General features: G+C 39.1%; 1 protein-coding gene across 4 annotated transcripts in view; it reads left to right on the top strand.

The window, feature by feature from the left end:
• The first annotated feature begins 229 nt into the window (after positions 1-229).
• The window catches only part of gpc6a (glypican 6a), a 200,104-nt gene continuing 190,591 nt past the window's right edge, over positions 230-9,742 (top strand). Inside the window, exons 1-2 of one of the 4 annotated variants that reach the window (XM_085806127.1) lie at positions 230-311; positions 8,840-8,922. The gene's annotated coding sequence lies outside the window, so the exon portion shown is untranslated. Of the gene's footprint in view, positions 312-8,839; positions 9,019-9,742 lie in introns of those variants that run through there. The other 3 variants (XM_085806126.1, XM_085806128.1, XM_085806130.1) reach the window with 3 other exon arrangements.

Here is a 9,742-nt window from a genome sequence, read left to right as displayed (position 1 = left end):
ACATCTCAAATGGTTGAAAGACAAAGAGATTGAAATGACCATTACAACTGAAAATAATGTTGGCGTTGCATCATTCGCTGCTGGGAACAGTAGGGCCGAGTATAAATGTGTCTCATCTCATAAATTGTAATAAATGTGATATTTCACATGCATTAGTCATATGATACATTTTGTTTTTAACTACAGTATAAATTTGTGAGTTTAATGTACTGTATTTCTACAGCAGGCTGGTGACACATTACATACCAAATTGCACCAAGGAGGATATGAAGACTGATCTGCAAGGTGTATCAGAGGTGTCAATGTATGAGGTATGTATAGATATAATGCTCAGTTTCATTGTAACTTTGTTACACATGTAGATGGATGGATATAGAAACGACTCTAAAAATGTATTTGTTTTTCTTGCTTCCATTTTCACTTTCCACCAAACCAAATGGGAAACAGCTCATTTCCACAGTCTGAATCTTTCACCCTTCTTTACTTAATGGGCAAAACCTCTTTAATATAGAAGGGTGGTTATTTTTAAGTTATCTGAGGTTGCCATGTGTGTCTCATACTGTCCCCCTGAATGCCATTATCTGACTCACAGGTTTTGATAGTGTGGTATAATGGTTGCACAAACTCTGTGTATGAGATCTAGGTCATGACCGACCCTTTTACCAAACATCATTTTAAAAGCATGGTATTGGTGCATTCATCCTCCATTCAGGGATTGTGTGAGATGAATTGAGATCCGTTCCAGTTTTGCAACAAGTATAATTTGTGGCTTACAAATTTGTTTCCTCCAACGGCTGAATATGTGTATTTAGCCTTTTCTTTACAAACCCTCTTTTTTAAAAGGTTCTTCCTTGCTGGAGCAAATCTACCAAGGTTATTGGTATTTACAAAAAAGTGCACAATACTTAAGAGAAATGCCAAAGATATGATGTAGATAATTTAAAAATTAAGTGCCCAGCAGCACTGATGTTGTAACATCTTTTTAATTCATATACGACTCACAATTATAACCACATTTGAATAATCCATGCGCACGTTTTGCAATATCAGTGTCAAATTCAAACTTAGGGTGTCCAGCTGTGCAGTGGGTTAAGGTAGATATCCATATGTTTTTCAAATGAATAGAATTGATCCCTTTGTGAGGTACTTCATACTCATTAGGACTTATATGTTTCCTTGCAGTTCAGCTTAAGTCAGAGCAGTAGAATTAATATATGTGAGCTCCTCTGCTGTATGTGATCTTTAGAAGATTTATTTTAAAGTGTGTTAATTATGGATTTGTGTCATAGGTCAGCTCTGCCAAAGACACCAATACGCACTCTTAATTAGGGTGTGATAATCACACAGCACTATAGGCTTTTCATATATATCTTACCGTTCAATGTTGAGTCTAATGCTTGCGGCAAAGGTCAAGTCAATGTGATCTCAGTGGATGTATAATATTTCATAGCACACTGTGCTGATTGGAGTGTTGTCAGAAAAACTCCCATAATGCCCTGATAATGGGCTTAGTTGAAATGTACCACATGGTTAGTGAGGTTACATGAACTCTCGCGCTCGGCCTGAGGTGATTTGTTAATGAGGATTGCTGTTGTATGTCTGTGTTTTGTGTTTTTTTGCGATATTGCATATGGTGTCAAAATGTCAGCCCTTCACCTAACAACGAAAGGTTTGTGGTCCAGTCACCTCATCAAACATATATAACAAGATCTGCTAATGTGAGCGCGTCTTGGTGGCACATTCTGGATGATATTTCTCTGCAAATGCATCAAGCAAGCAGCTTTCATGGAGTAAATCGTCCACCATGTTAGTATTCCTCACTATTTGTTGAACACATTTATGTCTGATACTCCATTAGCAGCCCAACATAGACCAGTGTTGTTTGTTATGAAAACACTGATGACAGTGTGTTGTATAACGTCTGTCACTGAAAGCACAGTCCATGAATGTGATGACAACAGCTCCATTCTGTTTTTAGCACCTACCCTTCCTGGACATGTCCACTAATGGAGGGGGAAAGATCTTGGTGTGATTTCTCTGATCAGTAATGTGATCGTCGTTCATTAGGTTTCACTCCCTGGCTTTGTAAACTCACTCCTGTTCTCGCTTTTACTTTACTTAATCCTTTTGCTTCTGCGTGGTTAATGTTTGCTGGGAGATGCAGCTTTCTATTATTGGTGTTTTTTTGTGTCCTCCATCCATCCAGTTCTCTCAGTCCGCCTCCGGGTCCAGACTCAGAGTACTTCAGGTTGGGCTCCCAGCAGCTTGATTGTTCAGTGGACACCCTCAGCAGGTGGATTCATATTCTTATTCCGAGCACCTGAGCATGATCCCTTCTGGTTATGTTTGCTGCTCCTTTGAGGCACTTTATTTCACTCTTGCTGATATCGCTCAAGTAGTCGGAAATTGAAAGGAGAAAAAAAGGACAACAGTTTACTGATCGTTCAAAGGCGCTTAAGTTCTTCTCTTTCTGCCTAGAGTGTTGATTTTGCAATTGATATCATGCCACCTTTAAGAGGTTTTGAATAGTGAAGCAACTATTAAATGTGTACACAAGTAGTTTAGTATTCCTTCTACCATGGAAAGAGTCCACTTCAGTATCATTCATGAAAAAAAAAACCTAGAAATGGGCTTTGGCATCCTGCTTGCTTTGCATTAAATTAAACATCACCAAAGTCAGAAACTCATTTCATGGCACATTCCCACTTCTGCTGGGTCAATATGGAGCGTTCCTCCGTACTACCGCTCTCACTCCTGCAGCTCACTCACCATTTATCATCCATACTTGACCTCTCACTTTGCTCAAGACTGAGGCTCAAAGCAGCTGCACATTGACCTTCATATAGAAACAGTAGAGGGGCTTCTCAGAGTAGATGTCAGAACAAAGAAGTTGAATCTATCTATCTATCTATCTATCTATCTATCTATCTATCTATCTATCTATCTATCTATCTATCTATCTATCTATCTATCTATCTATCTATCTATCTATCTATCTATCTATCTATCTATCTATCTATCTATCTATCTATCTATCTATCTATGCCAGCTTTCCTCTTCATTATTATTTCATGTGTGAGAGATCTGCTGTTGTTGTTGTTGTTAAAGCTGTTGCGATGTTACTATTTGGTGTCAGTTTTTGCGCTCTCACCTCTGCGGGGGAAAAATTTACATTCATTAAGGAAATTATCATGAATATTACAGTTTTTCTTCGTCGCTTTGGTACATTTCTCAGATCAGAATGAAAATTCTCATAACTATTAGTTCAACCTTCACAACATGTATTCATTTGGGCACATCATAGTAGCAATTTATCCTTCCTTTGAACAAATTGCAAATGTCATGTATCAGTTGCTTCCATACAGTTCTCTGCTGTTTTATAACAATTTGCTCATGTCATGTCAATGAAAATACATGATAGTTATGCATGCTGAATAGTCCTCATTTCATTGCTTGAATACATTACATAAAAAAATTGTTGAACAAGTTGTCAACAAGCAAATTTTAAATGATGATAAGGATAACAGATATGTGTGGTATTGGACAGTAATTCAGCACTAGATCGGCACTGCACAACTGTAATTGTGTCATTTACATTACATAAGCTTACAGTGGGACAAGAACTTTTTACATTTTAAATTTAGACAAGTGGGAAGCATTGTTACAGTATTTTACACTACAGTAATTTGGGTTGATGCAATATATCTCATCTTTACTGCACATTATTGTAATTTTACTCTGCACCACATAGGATTAGAAGACAACCTCGCAGGTGGAAGAGGGCCCCTTTTTACTCTGCAACAAGAGGAAGCCATTTGTGTAATGGTGATTGCAAACAATGCCATAAGGTTGGGAGAGATATAAAGTGAGGATGACAATATCTTTGGGAATATTGAATCTGTTTCAATTGTTACAATTGAGTGATGCAGATAAAAATATATGGCCAGACAGACAGGATGTGCTGGAATGGTTTACAGTACTCTGTAGGTTCAGTTACAATATGTACTGCAATATTGTTTACAGTTGTGCACAGCTCTACCCAAAGGGTGTTTGTTATGTTTGTTGTAAATAGATGACTGTAGTGTATGTTTCTTGGGAATATGTGTCCCCTATATTGCTTGTTTTTAACATGTAAAGCACTTTGAGCTGCCATGGGCATGAAAAGTGCTATACAAATAAAGCCTGATTGATTGATTGATTGATTGTGCACAACGCTGTGAACAAATTAGAATTGCAAAGAGCATACAGTATGCAGTAAAGATGTGAAACATATCCAATGTCAGTTCAGTTAGTCCACTAAATACTTTACTGTAGTTTTCAAGTGGCTGTACAAGTAGTGTATAGTGCTGTCTTGAGCATTTTCAGGTAGCGTCTCCAAGATCTGACTTTTATTTGCATTAGAAAACACTTACAGAGTAAACTGTCATAAAAACATGACAAAGCCATTTGACATCTTGTTCATAAACAGCCGTGTCAGGACTTACCATTTTGATGACACTGACGGTTTCATTGACATTTGCTTTTGAGGGTTGAACTATTCATTTTGAGCAAGTGACACGCTTTTGCAGGTTATCCAGTAGGTTTTGCAGTAATCTAGACATGGCAGTCCCACTGACTTTTTTTCTGGTATGTATGAGGCTTGACTTTCCAGTAACAGGTAAAAAACGGAAACACAAGTTGTATCTAGCATCTTACACGATAGCAAGAACCAAATATCCTTTTTCAAAAACTGGTAACTTAAAAGAATTTGATGATCTTGTGAATGTATGTGTCTTTGACAGAAATTAGGTAAAAGTCAGAGTTTATTGTAAGATTTATTTTTCTTTACAGTACCATCATCTGTCAGAGCTTTGCAGAGGCACCGATCAAAACATTTTCCATGGGATTATTCTCCTGTTTTTCTCAGCCTTTACTGTATGTGATGTATAACTGTAGTCCTGGAGAGACAAAGCTATCTCATTATCGTGACATACAGTGTTTTTAAATGTGTGCCACCCTTTTTGTCTGGAAGTTGTCACTGGAAAATAGTGAGTTTTCATGAGTCCATCATCACTCTTTGTCTCACTCACTTGACCTCCTCCCAGGGAACACGGGCACGAGCAACAGAACGTACTGTACATGTGTGAAATGGTTTTTGCAGCCATAGATTGATCTTTCACACAGGAACAATACCCCAAGTGATGTTATTGAAGAAAAAGGGCACTTTAAATTGTTATCGCTCATCACGCTTCTGACAGCAATTCATGAGTTTAATAAATTAATTGAGCTTGGTCCCGGATTCCATTGTGAGAATACACAGAGGATATTACAGAAAGGCTGTTTTCCATCACAGAGAAGACACAGAGTCTCCTAAGCAGATGGAATTTTTAATTAACACAATGCCACTGACTCCGTTATAACACTAGGAGGCCTGATGGGAGTGCTCACAGGTATGTTGTTGACAGTCCATTACACAATATAAGTGTAAAAATTATCCAAAAAGTATTTAAAGATATATCCCACCAAAGTTTAAAGTCTATAGTAAACAGGGTTAAGCTATTAGGGGAAGGTCAGGTGACTTGTATAAACCTTCATCATAATATCACAGTCACGGTGGTGTTTTAACAAGATGGATGTAGAAAACAAAGTGTGGGTGTTTTGAGATGCTACATTCACCTGAAGCAGTTTTGAACAGTAACCTTTATTATTCTGAACAGTGCTCCATAAAGAGCCACTGCTGCTCAGGCTCTAACAGGAACTGTTTCTATATGGAGGAGTTAAAAAGATAAATCTATCTATGTATTTGCTGTTATACCGCTGTCCATAAAGCCTGTAAACATTTGTAGTTTTATTCACTTGTTGTGCTGTTTTTATTTTAAAAATAACTACATTGATGAGTGTAGAAAAAAAACAAAAAAACAATGCACATATAAATTTCATAATACATCAGAAAATCCACCCTTCAGTACGCTGCCTGGATGAAACACTTTCGTAGCTTTTCATATGCAAACAGAGACGTTGAGGCTATAGAGTGCTGAAGCGGAAGCAGCCCCATCGGTCCTCAATTCGAAAAAAGTCTCCATCCGAATGAATGGGAGTCCAAGTTTTATTTCGTGATCCGTTTGAATTGTGCCATGACAAAAAAAAATGTCCTCTACCTGTTTAAAACATCACCTTTCATGCCGAGAAATCAGCAGTTTATCGTAAAACGTCAACAGAAGAATGTATTTTGTGTGACGACGCTCTGCGGCCTACAGATCTGTGTCCCACAAAAAATACGTCACCAACTGACACGGGAAAGCGCGGCATTTGGTGTGTGACGTCACCTACGCGACCTGGAGTCTTTCTGGTTACGGACTCTTCAGAATTTTATTTTACAATAGTTTTACAACAAACTGCTGATTTCTCGGCATGAAACGTGATGTTTTAAACAGGTAGAGGACATATTTTTTTGTCATGGCACAATTCAATCGGATCACGAAATAAAACTTGGACTCCCATTCTTTTGTATGGAGACTTTTTCTCGAATTGAGGACCCATGGGGCTGCTTCCGCTTCGGCACTCTATGCACTTAGTTGGAAGTTGTCGACGTCAACTAATGGCGGAGGAGATGGATGTTATAGTGAAGCTATTCGTTCCATTGTGGCAATGCTGCTGTCGTTGACGGACATCGATCAGACCCCCTTTTTGCTCTGCTCATTGCAATGGTGAATGGTCGTTGTTTACAGCGTGCAGCAGCTTCATTGCGCTCCTGCTGATTCGGGTTCACAATCAAATATTAGTGATTGGGTAAATGCAGCGTGAAATCAATCAATAGAGCGGTGCATAACGTTACATATCATATACGATGTGAGAACCTGTACGGTATATTTGTGTAGTCTTATCTGTCATAAACAAAAGATTAGGGGTTACGGGACGGCGGCACTCTTGCAAAGTTGTTTTTCAGCCAAGAGGCGCTACGAGGAAGGCAGAGAGCCTCCATTCTCCCTCCTAACAAGTAACATGTCATTTATTAAACCATCACAATGACTCCAAAGCTGTTCAATTAAGGTAACATGTAACATAGTTAAAGGACAATTCCGGTCGAATTCAACACGGGGGTGTATTTTCATATCATTTTAGGTCTAAAAGAATGAATCTGAAGATTTTCAGTTTAATTGCTCCTGTTTTGCGGTTGTTGCGTCTGTCCGCGCATCGCCACGGCAGCAATGAATGGGAGTGGATGTAAGTTCCGCTGTTTAGGCTGTTTCCAGCCCTCAAAGCCGCAATTTTTTTCCACAGACAGAGTCAGATGGCTACTCAAACATGCACCGAGAAGTTTATTTACTTCAAGCAAGTCGACATGTTTGTAAAAGTCGATCTAATTCAAAGTCTCCCGGAGTCTCGCGCGAGCCCGAAGTTGCAGTGCTGGTGTATTCAGGCGCAGTAGGAGCTACCGCTTGTGTCATAAACACAGGAATATCAACTCTTTACTTGCTTGAAGTGTACATTTTTTTCCACAGACAGCGTCAGGTGGCTAATCAAACATGCGCCGAGAAGTTTTTTTTACTTGAAGCAAGTCAAGAGTTGATATTCCTGTGTTTATGACACAACGGTAGCTTTTCCCACTGCTCCTGAACACACCGCGCACGGCAACTGGGTCTCGCGCGAGACTCCGGGAGACTTTGAATTAGATCTAGTTTTACAAACATGTCGGCTTGCTTGAAGTAAATAAACTTCTCGGTGCATGTTTGAGTAGCCATCTGACGCTGTCTGTGGAAAAAAATTGCGGCTTTGAGGGCTGGAAACAGCCTAAACAGCTGAACTTACATCCACTCCCATTCATTGCTGCCGTGGCGATGCGCGGACATACGCAGCTACCGCAAAACAGGAGCGATTAAACTGAAAATCTTCAGATTCATTCTTTTAGACCTAAAATGATATGAAAATACACCCCCGTGTTGAATTCGACCGGAATTGTCCTTTAAGCTAAGCTACCTGTATAGTTCCTCTTTAAACTTCAACAGAGTATCCACCTACCAGGAAATGAAACTGCCTCAACTTGACTTAACTGTAATTGAGTAATTATAGTGCATCAATTAAATGTACATGAGTGCTTCTTTTGTAAAAGAACCCTTTAAGTAGTTTCCTCACAAAGAGGGTTCTTCACATCTAAATGACTCTTGACGTACAACCACCAAGGAACTTTTTTCAACTAGTACGAGTTCTTCAGTGAAGCAGATTCTCACACACGGATACACGTGACACATTTTCTTTGGGCAATTGCTTTTCTTATAGTTAAAAGGAAATCGTGCCCCTAACTATGGTATTTAAGTGTAGTAAAAGCACCACGTCGACTCTTTCTGTATTCAGTGCTCTTTGACAATTTTGGCAGCATAATCATGATGTTCAAAAGTTTTTGTCAGGTTGATTTACCCCTTTTCAAATAGGATGGGAGTGGTTTTATGTAGTGATTTTTTCTCTCTCTTTTTCCTTGTGAAAGATTACACCACAGCTAAAAAAAAACGCAGTCATACTTGTCAGGATATATGTGTAAAAAAAAAAAAGCAGTAAGTAGTTGTAAAACAGGCTTGAAGAACTGATGAGGCTTTTTTGTAGTTAAGACTTTTTTTTATGCAAATGCCTCGAGGTATGCCCACGTTTCATAGACAATAACCAACCAAGTCCACAAATGATCAAATGATACACAGAGGGGAACATGTAGTGCTGTGTGTAGGTGAGGGGTAGACGTTTAAAAACAACACGCATGTCATGCTCAACCGGGCAATAAGGCTTAAAAACGCTTTATTCTCTATTCATTTTAACTAGACAATACATGCAGTCTGAATGTACAGTAGAGTGTCTTCCTCTTCTGCAACAGAGCACTTCCTGGATGCGAGCCCGAGCCTCTCGTTCACAGATGCTCAGCATGTGAGAGCTGAGCAGAGAGCTCCCAACGCGGAGGTAAACTGGGGGCAATTGCTCAGTGTGAACACTGCAAAGTAACTCATCAGCGAAACAGCAGCCTGCCACCCCAGGACGGCAACCTGGTGCGCTCAGGTCACGTTTTTGTTGTTATTGTTTTTTTTCAAGAAAATTACATGGGAGGGGGTGTGTGCAATTTGTGAGGCATCTGTGGAGTGTAATTCTGTTCATCGACTTCAGTCTCTCTGAGAACCAAGTGGATCTAGCTTTAGGAGGGCAACACCGTCAGCCATAAGTGTTGTTAACTCTCACATCTGTTAGGAACACACACCCGTCTAAGATGTGTTATCATCGCCGCACTTGTAATGATCAAAAACTAACTGTGTGAATGTCTGTTCAATTTTACATGTGACACTGTTAAATGTGTTTTTTGATTTACCCTCTGAAACATCTGTCAGTATAATGCATTAGAATTCAACAGCATCACAAAATGTACCTAATAAACTGACAGCGATGTAGCACACCTTTAAATATGACATGCACATTTCTTTGCACCATTATCAATGAGCAAAGTGGCAGATTTAGCATCTGTTATATGCTATATTATACATTTCGAAGTGAAAGGGAACATAGTTATAGTATAAAAGTGAGTTAAATCAAATCCTTGAGTTTTAACTGGACCACTTAAGAGTAAGTATGACTATGGAGTGATATGGAGCTTCAGTGAGATACAGAGCTCATCATTTTTTCTTTGAGACTTTTTTATTGAGTCTATAATAAGAGATAAGTGAGCAATTGACCCAGGAGGGCAGAATTTGGGATCTGTTTCTCATGGAAATTAGATTTGTTTTTTCATTTA

Source organism: Trachurus japonicus, chromosome 3 (genome assembly GCF_045865225.1).
Source record: "Trachurus japonicus isolate A0001 chromosome 3, Traja_1.0".
NCBI lineage: Eukaryota > Metazoa > Chordata > Actinopteri > Carangiformes > Carangidae > Trachurus > Trachurus japonicus.
This window is presented reverse-complemented; position numbering and strand designations above follow the sequence as displayed.